Raw genomic sequence first — 19,966 nt, forward strand, 5'->3', positions numbered from 1 at the left:
CCCAAAAATCGGTTGATTTGGTGAAGATATGTGGAAGTTATGAATGTTTGAAATAGAGAGTTAGGGTTAGTAGAGAAAGGATTGTGAAGAAGAAGATGATGGATATTTAAGTAAATAATGAAAGTAGGTGATTTGTGTGGTGTATAATGGATCTAAAATTGAATTTTTATTGTCTTTTAAACCCAAAACCCGTCTCTCCTTTTCAATCATCGCCGGACCGTGGCCCACGGTCTAAACCGTGGGTCACGATTGCATCAGTTCTGTTCAGTTAATCGTGGCCCACAGTCCACACCGTAGGTCACGGTGGACTTATGTCAAATGGAACAGAGAGGACCGTATCGTGGTCCATGCCTCCACCATGCAACACGGTTAACCACCGTGGGCCAAGGTCTCAACTGTGGTCCACGGTTCATGTTTAAATTTTTTTTTTTAACAAAAACAAAAAGGACCAAGAATAACCAAAATGATTAAAAACTTATTTACACCAAATTAAAATTTAAAATTACCCTACCCCCCATGAAAAACCCGAGTTGCCCTCAACATGGTATAAAAATCATAAAGACTTCCCCACACTTGATTCGGACAACCCAAAGCGAGAAAGGTAATTTTGAAAACCAATTGGAATAAAAACTAAATTAACCTATACTAAAATATACAACATACCTTGGCCTCTTAATTTGTTTCATCATCCGGTGAGCTTAACGAGCATATTGATGTCATTTCCTTCCAAGTAAGGTTTAAGCCTTTAACAGTTCACCACTTGTTTCGTTTGTTCTTGAACATCTTCTATCTCCACATCGCCAAACTGGCCCAATTTTGTGATGATATATGGGCCCATCCACTTACTCTTTAGTTTAGCCGGAAACAACTTCAACCTTGAATTGTACAACCACACCTTTTGACCCACTTCAAAAGTCTTTTTTCTCAACTTTGCATCATGGACCTTTTTTAGCTTGTCTTTGTATGCGGAAGCACATTCATACGCTTCATCCCGGATTTCCTCAATCTCATTCAACTTCAACTTTCTCAATTCACCTGCTTCCTTATAATCCACATTCACATTCTTGATCGCCCAAAACGTCCTATGTGCCAACTCCATTGGTAAATGACACCCTTTCCCGTATAGTAACCGATAAGGAGTTGTACCGATAGGAGTTTAGTAGGCGGTCCGATATGCCCACAATGCATCATTTAACTTAGAAGACCAATCCTTTCTATCGACCCACACCGTCTTCATCAAAATTTCTTTAATTTGGCGATTGAACACTTCAACTTGTCCACTTGTTTATGGATGATAAGGAGTAGCAATTCGGTGATATACATTGTACCTTTTTAATAATTTCCCAAAGTTGAAATTATTAAAATGCGACCCACCATCACTAATAATAACCCGCGGGATACCAAACCGAGCAAAGATGTTTGATTGAACGAATTTGCAAACTACCGAATGGTCATTGGTTCTTGTTGCTACCGCTTCTACCCACTTGGACACATAATCAACCGCAACCAAGATATATAAAAATGCCCCATAAAGTCAATTCCCCATACATCGAAAATCTCTAACACCAAAATTGGTTGCAATGGCATTTCATCCCGTTTTGAGATACTACCTAACTTTTGACAATTCAAACAATGTCGGGCATACTCACTTGCATCTTTGAAAATGGTGGGCCAATAAAACCCACATTGAAGTACCCTGTAGCCCGTCTTTTGCCCACTAAAATGACCTCCGCACGCCGATGCATGTGCATGAGTCAGAATCTCCCATACCTCAGAATCGGGAATACACCTCCTTATCATTTGATCCGAACCAATCTTGAACAAGTCCGGTTCATCCCAAAAATATTGTTTCACTTGGGCCATGAACCGTTGTCTTCTTTTCTTCACCCAATGACTTGGAATAGACCCCATTGCTAAATAGTTCACAAAGTGGGCATACCACGGTGCGGTTGACACGGCTAACAATTGTTTGTCGGGAAACCGTTCGTTTATCTCCATCGGGTCATCGACACCCTCCAAAGGAATTCGGGATAGGTGATCCGCCATGACATTTTCACACCCCTTTTTATCCCAAACCTCTAAATCAAACTCTTGCAAAAGAAAATACCCATCGAATTAACCGTGATTTTACATCCTTCTTCTCCATCAAATATCAAACTGCACTATGGTCCGAATAAATGATCACATTACTCCCCCTAATATATGAGCGAAACTTATCCAAAGCATACACCACCGCAAGCAATTCTTTTTTGGTGGTTGTGTAATTAAGTTGTGCTTCGGATAACGTTTTACTCGCATAACAAATGACCACCGGTTTTTTATCAACTCGTTGACCCAACACCGCTCCGATAGTAGTATCACTAGCATCACACATGATCTCAAACGGCTTTGACCAATCCGGTGGTTGTAGAATAGGAGATTTCACCAATTGTTCCTTCAAAAGGAGCATCTTTTAACAACAAATTACATAAAGGTTTTGTGATCACACTAAATCCTTTAATAAATCTTCTATAAAAACCCGCATGCCCCAAAAATGACCTAACCCCTTTAATGTTTTTAGGTGGAGGTAAAGATGATATTACCCGGACTTTTGCCTTATCCACTTCCGTTCCCCTTTCTGAAATAACGTGACCCAACACGATACCCTCTTGCACCATGAAGTGACTTTTCTCCCAACTTAAAACTAAATTTGTCTCAACACATCTTTTTGAAACTTTTTCTAATTCTTTGAGACAAGTTTCATAAGTTGGACCAAAAGTGGAAAAGTCATCCATAAATACCTCAAGTGAATCCCCGACCATATCCGAAAAAATACTCATCATACAACGTTGGAATGTGGCTGGGGCATTACACAAACCGAATGGCATTCCCCGAAAAGCAAAAGTGTCATATGGACAGGTGAAGGTGGTCTTGTGTTGTTCATCCGGGTGAATTGCAATTTGCTTATAACCCGAATACCATCCAAAAAATAGTAATACTTTTGACCTGATAATTTTTCAATATTTTGGTCAATAAAAGGTAATGGAAAATGGTCAATACAAACTCGCCACCCGGTGACCTGTCGGGTGGCGACTTGTTCACCGCTTTCATCTTTAATTACCTGTATACCTGCTTTCTTCGGTACCACCTTTGTAGGACTTACCCATGCGCTATCTGAGATGGAATAGATAATCCCCGCATCCAACCAGTTTATTACCTCTTTCTTCATAACTTCTCTCAAATTGGGATTCAACCTTCTTTGAGTCTCTCGGGTTGGCTTTGCCTCCTCATTGGTGATGATTTTGTGCATAACTATAGATGGACTAATGCCTTTTAAATCAGCAATTGTCCAACCTATGGCCTCTTTATTCGCCTTCAACACCTTCAACAATTCTAGTTTTTTGGCCTCTTCCAAATTAGATGCAATAATGACCGGTATTGTGTCATTATCCCCCAAAAACGCATACTTCAAGTGGCTAGGCAAATCCTTCAATTCCAATTTCGGTGGGCTTTCCAATGAAGGTTTTGTACCCGAATCGATCACAGCTGGCAGAATTTCAATTTGATGAGTCCATGGTGGTCGTCCCTCTTTTACTGCTAACACATCTTGATTTTTATCTTCCATCCTCAATGCACAAAGATGTACATGTTCAGAAAAATCACCAACACATGCTTCCAAATCATCTTCCTCATAATCATGTGGTTCACACATGTCAACAATATCTGCCTTGAAACACTCATCACCACATAAAGAATTAGATCCGTTAGTGAACACATTTAATCTCATTTTCCGATTTCAAAAAGCCATATCAACCGTACCCGATCGACAGTCAATAATAGCATGAGTGGTGTTTAAAAACGGTCGACCCAATATAACATTTTGTTGTTGTGACAATCGTCAATTTCAGGTTAACTCCGTTAACTCAACTCCGTCAATTCAAACTTAAGATCACTGAATCTATAACGCACACCTCATTACATTTAAACTAGGGTTTAAATGACGCTTAACACTTACTACATGTGTAGTCTTTCGGGAATTGCACCGAAACGCAAACGAGTTGACGCAAACGATTGATGAATAAAAGAAAAACGTCAAAACAGTAATTATGTGATAATTATGTGTTAGACTTATGTGTTATGTGATAACATGGTTATAAACGTTAACTCAAGATGTAGACAAGTTAGTTAAGCTAGATAAGTAATACTTAGAAGTGGAGGGGCCAAAGTGTAACATGTAGTATTATAAATAATAATAATAATAATAAACCCTAACTTATTATTATTCTTCCCCACACCAAAACCGATCAGCCCACCCCCTCCATCCCTCTTGGCTGCCTTCACCTTCACACACACATACAACCATCAAATCAAGCCCTTGATTGAAGAATTAGGTGCTAGGAAGGTATAATTGATTATCCTATACATCCTTATTACTTGATTTTGATGTTTGTTGGGTTAACTACAAACCCTAGCTGCCGTTTTCATGTGTGCATGTAACCAATATGATTGTTGTTGATTGAGTAATGATATGATAACTAGTATTGATATTGTTACACGTTAAATTGTTGTGTCTTTGATTTGAGTTCGAACAAAAACCCTAATCATGTATGTAATGTGTAATTGATGTGCATGGATGGTGTTTATGGAGTCTAGAGTGTTATATGAATGCATGATAGTTCATAGATTGTTAATATGTTGAGTTTGGATGCAAACAGTTTCTGGACAGAATGTGTTATTGATGTTTAAGTGACTGTAACGAAGGGTAAATGTGAAAATTGGTTGAGATTTGTGATACTACAGTAAACTAGGTTGAGTCTAGTTTCTAATGAATATAAATTTGTAATTTTTGGACAAGTAAAGGTTAACTTTTATGATTTTACAAAAATGTTGTGCAAAGCTGAGCTGTTAGACCTGCTGTTAGGTTGTTTTGTAAATGTTATATCTCATGAACTACGAGACCAATTGGGTTGGTTCCACTTCTGCAAGTTGACTTATTGAGTTAGGAACCTAACCCAAGTGGTCTTGCATTTATTGGATTTTTCGTTTAACGGGAATTGCAAATAACATTCTGTTGCGCATGAATTTTACTGTTATGAGTTTGCTGTAATGATTTGATGATTTTGAGAAAACTATGTGGAATAAAAATATAATTAAATATGTTCTGGAAACCTAAGACATATGTGCTTCTGTGATGATTTTGGTAAATTAATTGAGATGTAATGATCGGTGAAATAGTACAATCTTTCTAGTAGGATTTCTGTCTCGGTGAAACTAGCTGCTGAGTTGTGTGAAAATGCATGAAACATGATACTTGCTATATAATTGTTATGTTTTGACCAAAATACCCTTGCGTGGAATAATTGCTAATTGATTGCCATGATTTGACCAAATTGCCCTCATGGGGAATAATGGCTAGTTAATTGTTATTTGTTGACCAAAATGCCCTTACGGGGAGTAATTGCTAGTGATGTACTTTATGAATACATGACACGTATATGATTGCTTGCACATGTAATGTATCACAAATACACTTGTTAGAGTCACACGATTCACAAACGAAACATGAAACATATTATATGCATAGGTATTATGTGCCGGGTCTAGAGACTCGATAATATTCCGACACTTAGAAAAAAAAATCTCTTTGTTGTTTTAGAACGCTAGAGAGAGTTTTTCTGTGACGCGCATCTTGGTGATTTAATTTGGGAAATTCTTCGCAAACAGTGAGTTTCACTTACCCCTTTTAAACTGTTTTAAACGCTTTTCACTTGGGGGAGATAACATACTCCGATAAACGCATTTAGGATTTTGTTAGTAAATTATATATCACTTGTAAAGGCTAAGTGGAAACGAAACAATTGAAGTCCTACACATCGAACCGGTTAATATTTAGAATAGCGAGTCACTGTTGAGTAGTACTACTGGGTTTGACAAACCCCACCCAACTCTAAACTCGACTGGAGGTCAAGCGGGTGTAATTTTGGCTAACACGTACCATGGTCTGGATGACCTGGTGACAAGGCACTTGATAAACAGTCAGCTTCGGTGTCGAACACTTAGTAATACTTGCTTTATAGGCTAGCTACCTATAGATATATAATTGACATAACACTATCTGTAACGCAAAACGCGGTAACGCAAAACACTGTAACGCAAAACGCTTAACGCAACACGCTGAACGCAAACGCTAATCGCTTTATTTTTATTTAAACTTGTGAACTCACCAACCTTGTGTTGACACTTTTAGTATGTTATTCTCAGGTAGCCGAGGCGGGCGCGCGGTTTAGGAACATGCATTGCTTGAAAAACTTTTAACTATGCAAACTTACTTTTAACTGTTATCATTGGTTTTAAATCGTCCTGCGTGACGTAACATTGTTTTCTATGGTTTTACGCTTCCGCACTTATTTTCATTTAAACGTTTTTATGGTTTAATTATAATTAATGATTCCGATCCTGTTAGTTCACACCCTCTGACGGTAAAACTCCGTTAGTGGATTTTGAGGGTGTGACAGATTGGTATCAGAGCCATTGGTTATAGCGAACTAGAAGCTGCATGCATACTAGACTATAACCGCGACGACCCATTAGTTATAATGATACGCACTGCATAGATTTGTGTAGTCCTTGTTATCCTATCTCTTTACCTCTTTCACTCATATGCGCGCGCATACACGGCTTACCTGTAGGAATGTCGACTCCACCCTCATCATCATCCGATTCGATGACGCATGCTCACGGAAAGGAACCGCAGTTAACCACCGCATCGCCACCCCGTGTAGTCCCGGAACTCGAAGCTCCCGCACCGAAGAGGTACCGCCTATCCGGAGGCATATACGAAAACGACGTTAGCTGGGATTGGTACCCTAACATGATCAGAGGTATGGTCTATCGCGAACAAGTTCCCCCGTTACCTCACCCGAACCATCCTGCTTATCCCAACACCCTACCACCCATAACCGAACCTGTAGAGCGAGTTCTCGCAGCTGTTGTTTCATGCTTGGAGCGTGACGTGGGTTACATGCGCTATACGAGAGCGAACGTTTCCGGACTGTTAAAAGACGGAACCGAGACTAAGGAGGAGATTGCCCGCATGGCAGCGGCAATGAAGGAAATGCAAGAGGCTAGTGATCAACAGATGAAGATTATGATGTAGATGCAAGCCGAGATGATAGACTTGCAAGAGCAACTCCAAGAAGCAAGGACCCGAACCGAGATAGCTCTAGAGCGTTGTGATGTCTTACAAATGCAAGTTGCTCAGAACGCAGCCGAACCTGAGGCAGAGCCTGAGGCCGAGCCTGAGGCGGGGCCTGAGGCCGAACCTGAAGAAGATCCCGAGGAAGATCCCGAGGAGGAACCCGAAGAAGAACCGGAGGAAGAACCGGCTGAGGAGGAGGCACACTCAGAGGTGTCCTCAGATGATGACATCTAGTGATGATGACACTTAGATGGAGGGGTTGTCTCCATCCGAACTATTATTTTATATGATTTTAAGGATTGATTGGAAATACTTTGTAGCGAATAAAATGGTTTTAATCATGAATTTTTATTTAGATTAATATATGGTTGTGATGTGATGTGATGTTGTTTCTTATTTCTTTCTTACCTATCTTTTTATTACATGTACGGTGTGTTGAATATGAAAGAAAAATTCATGTTTAACATTTTATACTGTGATTCTAGGAAATGGCTGGAAAAAACGCTGGACACGGGCGTGGTAACATCAACTTGACTGCAGCTGAACTCCAAACTCTGCTGAACGACCATGCGGCGGCCGCTTTAGCCGCACACGTTCAGAACCAAGCTGGAGGTCCAAGTGGAACGTGTACCTTCAAGAATTACCTTGACTGCAAGCCCAGTACGTTTAAGGGCACTGAGGGAGCTATAGGCTTCCTGGGTTGGGCCGAGAAGGCCGAGTCGGCATTTGAGATGTGCAATTGTCCCCCTGCCAGTAGGGTCAAATTTGCTGCTGGAACACTTGAGGATTCTGCCCTCACTTGGTGGAATTCAAACGTGCAGATCCTTGGATTGGAATTGGCTAATGCTATGAACTGGGAGGAGTTCAAAAACATGATGCGAGAGGAGTACTGTCCGAGAGAAGAGATTTCAAAGTTAGAGTCGGAATTTTGGTCACTGATGATGGTGGGCTCGGAAATTGAAGCCTACACCACCCGTTGTCACGAGTTGGCTGTGATGTGTCCGCGGATGGTGGATCCTCCGAGTAAGAGGATTGAGATGTATATCGATGGCTTAGCACCGCAGATTCAGGGCATGGTGACGTCTTCCAGACCAGCCACGATACAACAAGCGATCCGTTTAGCTCACAAACTGACGGATCAGGCTGTGACCAAGGTACGTTACCACCTAGGGGTTCAACCACTAAGGCCCGTGACAACCCGAGTAATGACAACAACAGCAACAGCAACCCGAGCAGTGGAAAGAGGAAGTTTGACAACACCAGATCCTCGTCCTCGAACCTCCCACCGCAACAACACTATGGTAAGCCCGAATTCACTCGGAGCTGTAACAATCAAAGTCACAACAACAATAACAACGGTAGCGGGCAGGGGTCGAGCGGATTTGCTGGGAAAAATCCGAAGTGCAATAGGTGCTACTATCATCATGTTGGCCCGTGTAACCGTGTCAAGTGTCAGAGATGCGGAAAGATGGGTCACCAGGCGAAGGAGTGTAGAGGAGACCTTGCGGCAACGGGTGCTCCTAAACCACCTATGACGACGAAGGGATGTTACGAATGTGGGCAGGAAGGTCATTTCAGGAAAGATTGTCCCAAGCTGAAACAGAACGACAACAATGGAGGTAATGGAAGTGGTAGTAATGGTGGAAGCAATGGCAAAGGAAGGGCTTTTGTGATTGGGTCGGGTCAAGCCCGCAATGATCCGTACGTGGTGACTGGTAAGTTCCCTGTGAACGATTGTTTTGCTTCTGTATTGTTTGACACTGGAGCTGATAGGAGTTTTGTGTCGAAAGCCTTTAGCCAACTATTAGACTTAACTCCAACTCCATTAGATGCTAAGTTTCCTGTTGAATTAGCTGACGGTAAGACTATAGTAACGACTCATGTACTTGCGGGATGCAAGTTAAAACTGTCAGGTCATGTCGTTAATATCGACCTTATTCCCTTTACGCTTAGTAGTTTCGATGTCGTTGTCGGCATGGACTGGTTATCTTAGAACCGAGCGGAGATTATATGTCACGACAAGATAGTTCACGTTACTACCCCTTCCGGCGAGATCATTTCGGTCCGAGGTGAGAGGAGCGGCATGACCACCAGCATCATTACCCTTATGAAGGCGCAGAAGTATCTACGAAAGGGTCATCCGGCAATTTTGGTGCAGATTGTTGAGAAACCCGCGGAGGATAAGCGAATTGAAGATATACCGGTTGTGCGAGACTTTCCGGAAGTTTTCCCGGAGGATTTGCCTGGACTCCCTCCTATTCGTCAAGTCGAATTCCAAATCGAGTTAACACCCGGTGCAGCACCCATAGCACTAGCCCCGTATCGGCTCGCACCGGCGGAGCTTCAGGAACTGTCCACTCAGTTGCAAGATTTGTTGGATAAGGGTTTTATCCGACCTAGCTCATCGCCGTGGAGAGCCCCTGTCTTGTTTGTCCGAAAGAAAGACGGGACTTTCCGCATGTGTATCGACTACCGGGAGTTGAACAAGGTGACGGTCAAGAACCGTTATCCTTTACCCCGAATCGATGATTTGTTTGACCAGCTTCAAGGATCGAGTTACTACTCGAAGATCGATCTGCGATCCGGTTACCACCAACTGAGAGTGCGCGAAGAAGATATCTCAAAGACGGCTTTCAGAACACGGTATGGTCACTACGAGTTTTCGGTTATGCCTTTTGGCCTAACCAACGCACCAGCCGTATTTATGGATCTCATGAGTCGAGTATGCAAGGCGTACCTCGACAAGTTTGTGATTGTTTTCATCGATGATATTCTCGTCTACTCCCAGAACTAGGCTGACCATGAAGAGCACTTGAGGTTAATTTTGGAGTTATTGAAGAAGGAACAACTGTATGCTAAACTCTCGAAATGTGAATTTTGGCTTCGCGAGGTTCACTTTTTAGGACACGTGATCAACGAGAATGGTATCCATGTCATCCCGGTAAGGAAGAGGCCATCAAAAATTGGGAAGCACCTAAGATCCGACTGAGGTGCGGCAATTCCTAGGACTGGCCGGCTACTACCGGCGTTTCATCGAGGGATTTTCAAAGATTGCTCAACCCCTCACCGCTTTGACTCACAAAGGCACTAAGTACAATTGGGGTGACGCGCAAGAATCCGCTTTTCAACTGTTGAAAACAAAACTTTGTAGCGCCCCTATTCTAGCCCTCCCCGAGGGGACGGAAAATTTTGAGGTACACTGTGACGCATCTATACAAGGTCTCGGTTGTGTGCTGATGCAACTCGAGAAGGTTATAGCCTACGCCTCTCGACAACTACGGGTTCACGAGAAGAACTACACGACCCATGATTTGGAACTCGGAGCTGTGGTGTTTGCTCTTAAGATATGGAGGCATTACTTGTACGGTACCAAGTTTACCATTTACACCGACCACAAGAGTCTCCAACATATCTACGATCAAAAGGAGCTGAACATGCGACAGCGTCGTTGGGTCGAGCTGCTTAAAGATTACGATTGTGCCATCAAGTACCACCCTGGCAAGGCCAATGTAGTGGCCGACGCCCTCAGCAGAAAAGAAACAGATAAACCCAGACGGGTGAGAGCATTGCAACTCACGATTCATGCCAACTTACCCGATCAGATTCGCGATGCGCAACACGAAGCTTTGAAAGATGACAATCTTCCATCGGAACTCATGCGGGGCATGAACAAGCAACTTGAAACCAGATCGGACGGGGTCCGATATTTTGAGAACCGGATTTGGGTTCCACGGTACGGAGAATTGAGAACTCCAGTGATGGACGAAGCTCACAAGTCCCGATATTCTATCCACCCAGGCTCAGATAAAATGTATCATGATTTAAAGGCACTTTACTGGTGGCCGAACATGAACGCCGACATTGCCACCTACGTGAGCAAATGCTTGACTTGTGCCAGAGTCAAGATAGAATACCAGAAACCATCTGGCCTACTGCAACAACCGGAACTCCCAATGTGGAAATGGGAACACATCTCAATGGATTTTATCACGGGTTTACCTAAGACACCGACGGGATGCGATACCATCTGGGTGATCGTTGACCGATTGACTAAGTCTGCACACTTCTTAACGATTAAGGAATCGGACAAAATGGAAAGACTAACTCTTGTTTACATGAAAGAAGTGGTGTCTAGACACGGAGTGCCTGTCTCGATCATTTCCGATCGAGATTCTCGTTTCACTTCGCACTTTTGGAAGTCGCTGCAAAGCGCACTAGGCACCCGTCTTGATATGAGCACAGCATACCATCCTCAGACGGATGGGCAAAGTGAACGAACTATTCAGACCCAGGAAGATATGTTGCGTGCATGCGTATTGAATTTCGGAAAAAGTTGGGAACCTCACTTACCTTTGGTAGAGTTTTCGTATAATAACAGCTACCACGCAAGTATTAAGGCAGCGCCGTTTGAAGCGCTGTACGGACGGAAGTGTCGATCACCACTCTGCTGGGCAGAGGTGGGTGACAGCCAAATCACTGGTCCAGAACTGGTACTCGAAACTTCGGAAAAGATTGTTCAAATCCGAAATCGCATGGCAGCAGCACGAGATCGCCAAAAGAGTTACGCCGACAAACGCCGAAAACCTCTCGAATTTCAAGTGAACGATCGAGTGTTACTCAAAGTCTCACCTTGGAAAGGTGTGGTTCACTTTGGTAAGCGAAACAAACTCAACCCACGATATGTTGGTCCTTACCGGATAACTGAGTGCGTTGGTCCGGTGGCGTACCGACTGGACCTACCAACGGAACTCAGTGGCGTACACAATGTATTCCACGTGTCCAATTTGAAGAAATGCCTATCTGATGAAACCCAAGTAGTCCCTTTGGAGGAACTGCAAGTTGATGAACAGTTACGTTTCATTGAGGAACCAGTCGAGGTTTTGGATTGGGAAACCAAAACTCTCAAGCACAGCAAAATTCCAATCATTAAGGTTCGTTGGAACTCGAGACGTGGACCGGAGTTCACGTGGGAACGCGAAGATCAAATGATGAAAAAGTATCCTCACCTTTTTGAAGGGCTAACCAAACTCAGAAAACCGCGAAACCCGGCAAACCGTCAGAAATCACCGGAGGTATGAATTAAATTTTGGGACGAAATTTCTTTCTACTAGGGGATGATATGGCAAACTGAAATTTTTTCTTACTTTTTAAGACACTCATCACGACTTGACTCAAATTTTCGGGACGAAAATTCTTTAACATGGGAATGATGTGACAATCGTCAATTTCAGGTTAACTCCGTTAACTCAACTCCGTCAATTCAAACTTAAGATCACTGACTCTATAACGCACACCTCATTATATTTAAACTAGGGTTTAAATGACGCTTAACACTTACTACATGTGTAGTCTTTCGGGAATTGCACCGAAACGCAAACGAGTTGACGCAAACGATTGATGAATAAACGAAAAACGTCAAAACAGTAATTATGTGATAATTATGTGTTAGACTTATGTGTTATGTGATAACATGGTTATAAACGTTAACTCAAGATGTAGACAAGTTAGTTAAGCTAGATAAGTAATACTTAGAAGTGGAGGGGCCAAAGTGTAACATGTAGTATTATAAATAATAATAATAATAATAAACCCTAACTTATTATTATTCTTCCCCACACCAAAACCGATCAGCCCACCCCCTCCATCCCTCTTGGCTGCCTTCACCTTCACACACACATACAACCATCAAATCAAGCCCTTGATTGAAGAATTAGGTGCTAGGAAGGTATAATTGATTATCCTATACATCCTTATTACTTGATTTTGATGTTTGTTGGGTTAACTACAAACCCTAGCTGCCATTTTCATGTGTGCATGTAACCAATATGATTGTTGTTGATTGAGTAATGATATGATAACTAGTATTGATATTGTTACACGTTAAATTGTTGTGTCTTTGATTTGAGTTCGAACAAAAACCCTAATCATGTATGTAATGTGTAATTGATGTGCATGGATGGTGTTTATGGAGTCTAGAGTGTTATATGAATGCATGATAGTTCATAGATTGTTAATATGTTGAGTTTGGATGCAAACAGTTTCTGGACAGAATGTGTTATTGATGTTTAAGTGACTGTAACGAAGGGTAAATGTGAAAATTGGTTGAGATTTGTGATACTACAGTAAACTAGGTTGAGTCTAGTTTCTAATGAATATAAATTTGTAATTTTTGGACAAGTAAAGGTTAACTTTTATGATTTTACAAAACACGTTGTGCAAAGCTGAGCTGTTAGACCTGCTGTTAGGTTGTTTTGTAAATGTTATATCTCATGAACTACGAGACCAATTGGGTTGGTTCTACTTCTGGAAGTTGACTTATTGAGTTAGGAACCTAACCCAAGTGGTATTGCATTTATTGGATTTTTCGTTTAACGGGAATTGCAAATAACATTCTGTTGCGCATGAATTTTACTGTTATGAGTTTGCTGTAATGATTTGATGATTTTGAGAAAACTATGTGGAATAAAAATATAATTAAATATGTTCTGGAAACCTAAGACATATGTGCTTCTGTGATGATTTTTGGTAAATTAATTGAGATGCTATGATCGGTGAAATAGTACAATCTTTCTAGTAGGATTTCTGTCTCGGTGAAACTAGCTGCTGAGTTGTGTGAAAATGCATGAAACATGATACTTGCTATATAATTGTTATGTTTTGACCAAAATACCCTTGCGTGGAATAATTTCTAATTGATTGCCATGATTTGACCAAATTGCCCTCATGGGGAATAACGGCTAGTTAATTGTTATTTGTTGACCAAAATGCCCTTACGGGGAGTAATTGCTAGTGATGTACTTTATGAATACATGACACGTATATGATTGCTTGCACATGTAATGTATCACAAATACACTTGTTAGAGTCACACGATTCACAAATGAAACATGAAACATGTTATATGCATAGGTATTATGTGCCGGGTCTAGAGACTCGATAATATTCCGACACTTAGAAAAAAAAATCTCTTTGTTGTTTTAGAACGCTAGAGAGAGTTTTGGGCCTTTCTCTTTGAAGTAACCGCCATTTGTTTCAAATATGCCCAATCATCTTGTTCATATTGGTACCAACTGTGCCATTGGTGATCGAACTCAAATCCCGTTCATCCTCCATACTCAAACCCTCATGAAACGCATTCAAGAATTCCCATAAAGCAATACCGTGATGAGGACAATTCTTGATCATCATATTGAACCTCTCGAATGCTTCATGAAACATTTCCCCCAATTATTGTTGGAAGGTTCTCAAACTTCTTCTCGCATCTTTGGTCTTTTGGGCCGTATAGAATTCTTCCAAAAATCGTTGTTGCATTTCGGCCCAAGTATAAATAGACTCAGAAGGCAAAGTGTAAAACCATCTCTTTGCCTTGTCTTCCAATGAAAACTAAAATAGAACCAACTTAACCTCATCCGATGTAAAACCTTGACCCCCAATTGTGTTGCAAATGGAGTCATATGCCTCCAAGTGGAAGTAAGGTTCCTCCATTGCTAGACCTTTATACTTCGAAAGACTTTGAAGGGAATTGGTTCTTACTTCAAATATCCTCCCTTGTTGATTATGGGGGATCCCACCGGAGACGGATTATTAGTAATTATGGGTCGGAAATGGGCTTCAATCCCCCCTTACCATCTCTCTTGCATGCCTTCTCGGTACCCCCATTGGTACTCTTGGTTGACACATTTGCCTATAAACGGGCCTTGGCTACACAAATTGTTGTTGAAAATGTGGTTGGGGCATCTGCGGTTGGAACTGTTGATCTTGAGGTTACCCTTGTGGTTGTTGAATAATTGGTGGCGGTTGAACTTGATTAACAACAACCGGTGGTGGTTGTTGAGCTTGTTGCTGAACTGGTGGTTGAGCTTGTTGTTGAACAACCGGCGGTGGTTGTTGTCGATTAAACTCTTGCAACGGTTTCGGTTGTTGCCATTGACCATAACCAAAATTTCCCAGATTTACCCTTTGACTTCCATCACCTCATGTGGTAACCTTCCACTTCATACCCTTAAACTCAATGTCAATCCCATACCCGTAGCTGTCACCTTGCGTTCTTGAATGTTGCATGAAAGGCGGGGGTTGGTATTAGTAACTTGATGGAGGTGGTTGAAATGTTGGTTTGTGGTTTTGTTGAGATGATGACGATGCACCAAAGGTAGGAAAAGGTTGGAAATAGATGGCAATGTGGATGACGTTCCATAAGTGTATTGAGCAGGGATGGGTTCGGTTGTGTGAGGTGGCAATTCACTTGATGCTGTAGGTATATTAGTAGTGATACGTGTAGGTGAAACTGGTGGAGGTGTGGATGGTAATGGTTGACTCGAAGTGGGAACTGGTGATTCCATGGTGTTGTTTGATGTAGTTGGAGAACCAAGAAGCTTGTTCTCCTTGAGTAAAAATCGGTTTCTTCGAAGTGTTTGGTCAATCTCGGGATCAATAACTAGCGGTGATGACCTGTTAGATCTTCTAGTATGCATACACGTGTAGGTACCTGCACACTAACACAACCAATGTAAACCCGAAAATAACAAATAAAAACTACTAAATCTAACACACGTTGCACACTACTCGCAGGCAACGGCGCCAAAATTTGACGTGAAGTCGAAGACTCACTCAAAAATAAACCGATTACAACTATTAGATAGTAATAAGCGGGTATCAAACACAGGGAATTTGTGGAAAATGTATTACTAAGTAGCTTTATGATTAAACTATATTAAACTAATTCTCTTCTACTAAATCTCGATTGCCTATGGCACCAACAACGGAGAGTCAAGAACACGAATTTATACCATACTAACAATTACAAAACATACACAAAATCACCATAGAAAAATAATCATATGATAAAAATACTACCTCACCAATAACATAAACGATTAACAAATATCCAATCGAAAACCTTTCAATTCGGGAAAGAACATAAAGAGTACTAGCCACACATTGTTTGATTAATCATCACCTCAACTAAGATAATCGAACGAATCATAAACCCAAACAAATGATTATAATCACCAAAATCTTGCTCTTGCTCTCAAAAATTCGTCTCTAGGTTGTTTAGAATGAAGGATAGGTTAAAAGACAGCCCAAAACGAGTATTAAATGAAAAGAATTCGGCAGTTACGACCTGAACCGTGGCCCACGGTCTACACCGTGGGTCATGGTGGACTTCAACAATGCTGGACCGTTGCCCACGGTCTCCATCGTGAGCCATGTTGGTCTTCACGGTCACCGTACCAGCCACGGTACGGTGGCTTTCGTTCTGCTGATTGTTCTGGACCTTGGCCCACGGTCCACAACGTGAGCCACGGTGGACTTCCACCATGATTTCCCATTTTCACTTCTTTTGACCACCTCTCGCGTACCCGGTTCCTTAGGTTTTTTCATGATACATCATAGTAGCCCCGAAACCTCCTTTGAACCTACAATTCACCAAAAGCACCGTAGTTATCCAATTCCACAAAATAAACCAATTCAATACATGATTACTAACGGCATTAGATCAATTAAGGGTTTTCCCATGGACCACCCGTCAATTGTCACTTAATAGTGTCACATGTGTTTTGAGCAATCTGTACGTCACACTCTGGCATTTCCACTTTAGCCGGGGTGTTATAGATTGGTATAAGAGCTGTGACTATAAGATAGGACATTAGACGTAGTGTTCTAGTTGGTTATAGTTTAATTGCTTAATTGTTTAGGTTGCATGATTAGAAATTATGTGATCCTAATTTGATTGTTCAATGCATATTATTTGGTTATTATTGATTTGTTTATGCCTCATGTACGCAAATACTATTATACTAACGATTCAATTACACAAGCAGACACAAGTCCAAGGCTTATGCCTAAAGTAAAGATTCTTGAGGATTTTCAACAATCAGATTTTTGATTTTCAGTTTTCGATGGTTTATGCGACGTTTGACGTCCGACTCTCTATGTTTACAATGTGTTTTAACTTAAAGTCTGTCAAGTCGTGGTGATCCGCGAATACTCAGCTTTCGGTTCGATTTAATTACGCATTTTTTATACGAGAAAAGTTAAGTTTAAAAATTTTGTTACACGTTTTCTTTATTTATACCGTCATTTACGGATTAAACTTTTAAAAGTTTGCAAAGTAATAACCGAATTCAAACGATTACCTTTTTAATTTACTATTATGTTTTAGAATTGAAAATTCAAAAAGTTATGGTTATACATAAATGGTTGAATTTTGATTTGATTACTATATTATTTTATCATTCATTTACTATTACGTTTTAGAATTGAAAATTCGAAAGGTCATGGTGATAAATGAATGATAGAATTTCAATTCGATTACCTTATTGCTATACTCATTTACTCTTATTTTCTTTGAATAGAAAATTAAAAGTCATAGTGGTTCATGAACACACGATTTTCAATCCGATTTCACTATTTATTGTTAAGTTTAATACTTTTTCCATATGGTTATTCAATAATTTATGAAATTTTCGTTTATTGAAATGTGAAAACTCATGACGTCTCATGGAAATTCCAATTTCTATATCAAATTTTGTTTCATACGATTTCTTTTACTTACTTGTTTTCATTGATGTATATATTAGTCGTTTTCATACTTACATCCCAAGTCACGCGAACTCTTCATGTTTCGTATCATGCCTCCTCGTTTTCCTGGCTGTTACACTCAAATCGCAAAATGGCAATCCAAGTTATCAAGCAAATGGCCTCCGCGATCCTGATCACCCCACGTTTAACCACACCCACCTTCATCGCTATAGTAAATTAAAATTCAAACCAACACCATTCTTGGAAACGCAAGCTAAACACAACCGAAAAGCCTCGCGCTGAAACACACCCTTTGTACAGTATGTGTAAATCCAACCACTTTACTTCCCTGAAACGTTGATATACTTCAATCTATGGTAGATTCAATTACCACTTATTGATAAAACCCACCCAAACTCAACGCCACACACCGATCTGCAAGACCTGTACCTAACCATTTGTCTCAATCACATGTTTGACCTCATGCTTCAAGCCTACTATCATTGTGGTGACCCTAGCAGACCCGCTATACTTTGGAAGGCCTAACTTGGTTCTGCCATGAAATATCCTAACCCCGCATCCTTTGTCGACCTTACACGATTTTCCGGTTTCAATACTTAAATCTTTAAAAACTCAGCAAACTCGTATATATTTTCTTTTGCATACTTTCCTATATTTTATCTCTTTTACTAACACCTCGCGCTTAAACCCAAATCCTTAGCTTTTTTTAACTTTCAATCAAATGGATTTTCTTTAAAAAAGATTTATTACCTCTATTATTATTATTATTTTTATTAAAGTTATTAACATCATTATTAATATTTCGACTACCATTATTATTAGTACCATTACCATCATCATTATTTTTATTACCATATTATTATTAATAAAATTTATTAATACTATTTATTATTATTTGTAATATTATTATTATTAGTATTATCGTCACCACTAATAATAATGTAATTATTTATTCAAACCATATTTAAAGTAAACTTTTTGTTCCAAACAAGTCTTAAGCCCTTTAAGGCTATTTTTCATTCAACAAGTCGGATACCTTGACAATCATTTCTTTCCTTTCAATCTAGGCCGCAGGCCAAAAGAAAACATTTGTTTTTATGTGAAAGTTTCATAAAATTTTCAAGTCTTTGTGATAGCCAAAAAATTTTTGTCTAAATAAATTTTATTTCGCCATTAGATTTAAAAGCATCACGATTTACAACCAATTTTCGTAAGATTAAAGTTCTCTTTTCATTCCCCTTCATTAACGCCAATGAGTTTCGGCTAGGAAATCATGGCACCACCTCCCACGTCAACCTCTCCTACCCCAAATAAACCGACATTCGAGAAGACAAGCGTCACAAGCAACATTTTCGTTTCTTTAACTTCTCCTTCACGTATTTTTTTTTCTCGGACATACCCGAAGTGATTTTACATCCACGTCTTTATAATATTGTTTACGAAGTTTATTTTGATTGTTCATTGATCTTTGATCCATATTCGTTTGTATTTTATGAAACATAAATTCGTACATTATTCTTATTCGCTTTATTAAATCGGTTTACGTTGGTTATTTCGAATTCTGTGATCTATGACCAATTTCCCATCAACGTAACCGTTAAGTGAAAATTGGGACTATGAACATGTATGTGTACATAGTTACCTAATAGAAATCGTATTTTCATTTTATTTCTACATTTTACTATCGGTGACCGGTTCTCTCCAAACGAATTCGTTTACTTAGAACCGGGACTATGTCCCATGTACATGTCGAGTTTATCTGATGTTATATTTTTACACAAATTGTTTTGTTTATTCTTGTACTTCTCTTCCACTCAATGTTTTATTTGAACTATTTAATTGTTCTTGATTTTATCAATCTAAGACAATTACTTTATTTTAATTTCGAAGTTCTAATTATATACTTGATAAGCACAAAGTTACTATTGAAAATTTTCTTTTCACAAACTTAATCGATTTCAATATGTTCATATTAAAATTTCCGTTTATCCATTTCATTTCAAGTTATTATCAATTTACATGTTTGTAAGACATAATTATCAAAGTCTTCGCATGGAAAATATAATAAGTCTAGTTGTGTGAAATAACTAGGAAATTGAAATGATTTTGGGGAACGGGACAAACACAATTTGATAAGAGCATGGTGGATACGCCACTGGTACATCCTATATATAAGTGTTCTTGTCATATTTTCTATTTGCAGCGTTCTCTTGGGTCATTAAAAGATCGGCGTTATTCTATTTTTTT

This window comes from Bidens hawaiensis, unplaced genomic scaffold (assembly GCF_021521415.1).
Source record: "Bidens hawaiensis isolate Kalapana, Puna unplaced genomic scaffold, B.hawaiensis_p1.1 tig00003217_1, whole genome shotgun sequence".
In the NCBI taxonomy this organism is placed as follows: domain Eukaryota; kingdom Viridiplantae; phylum Streptophyta; class Magnoliopsida; order Asterales; family Asteraceae; genus Bidens; species Bidens hawaiensis.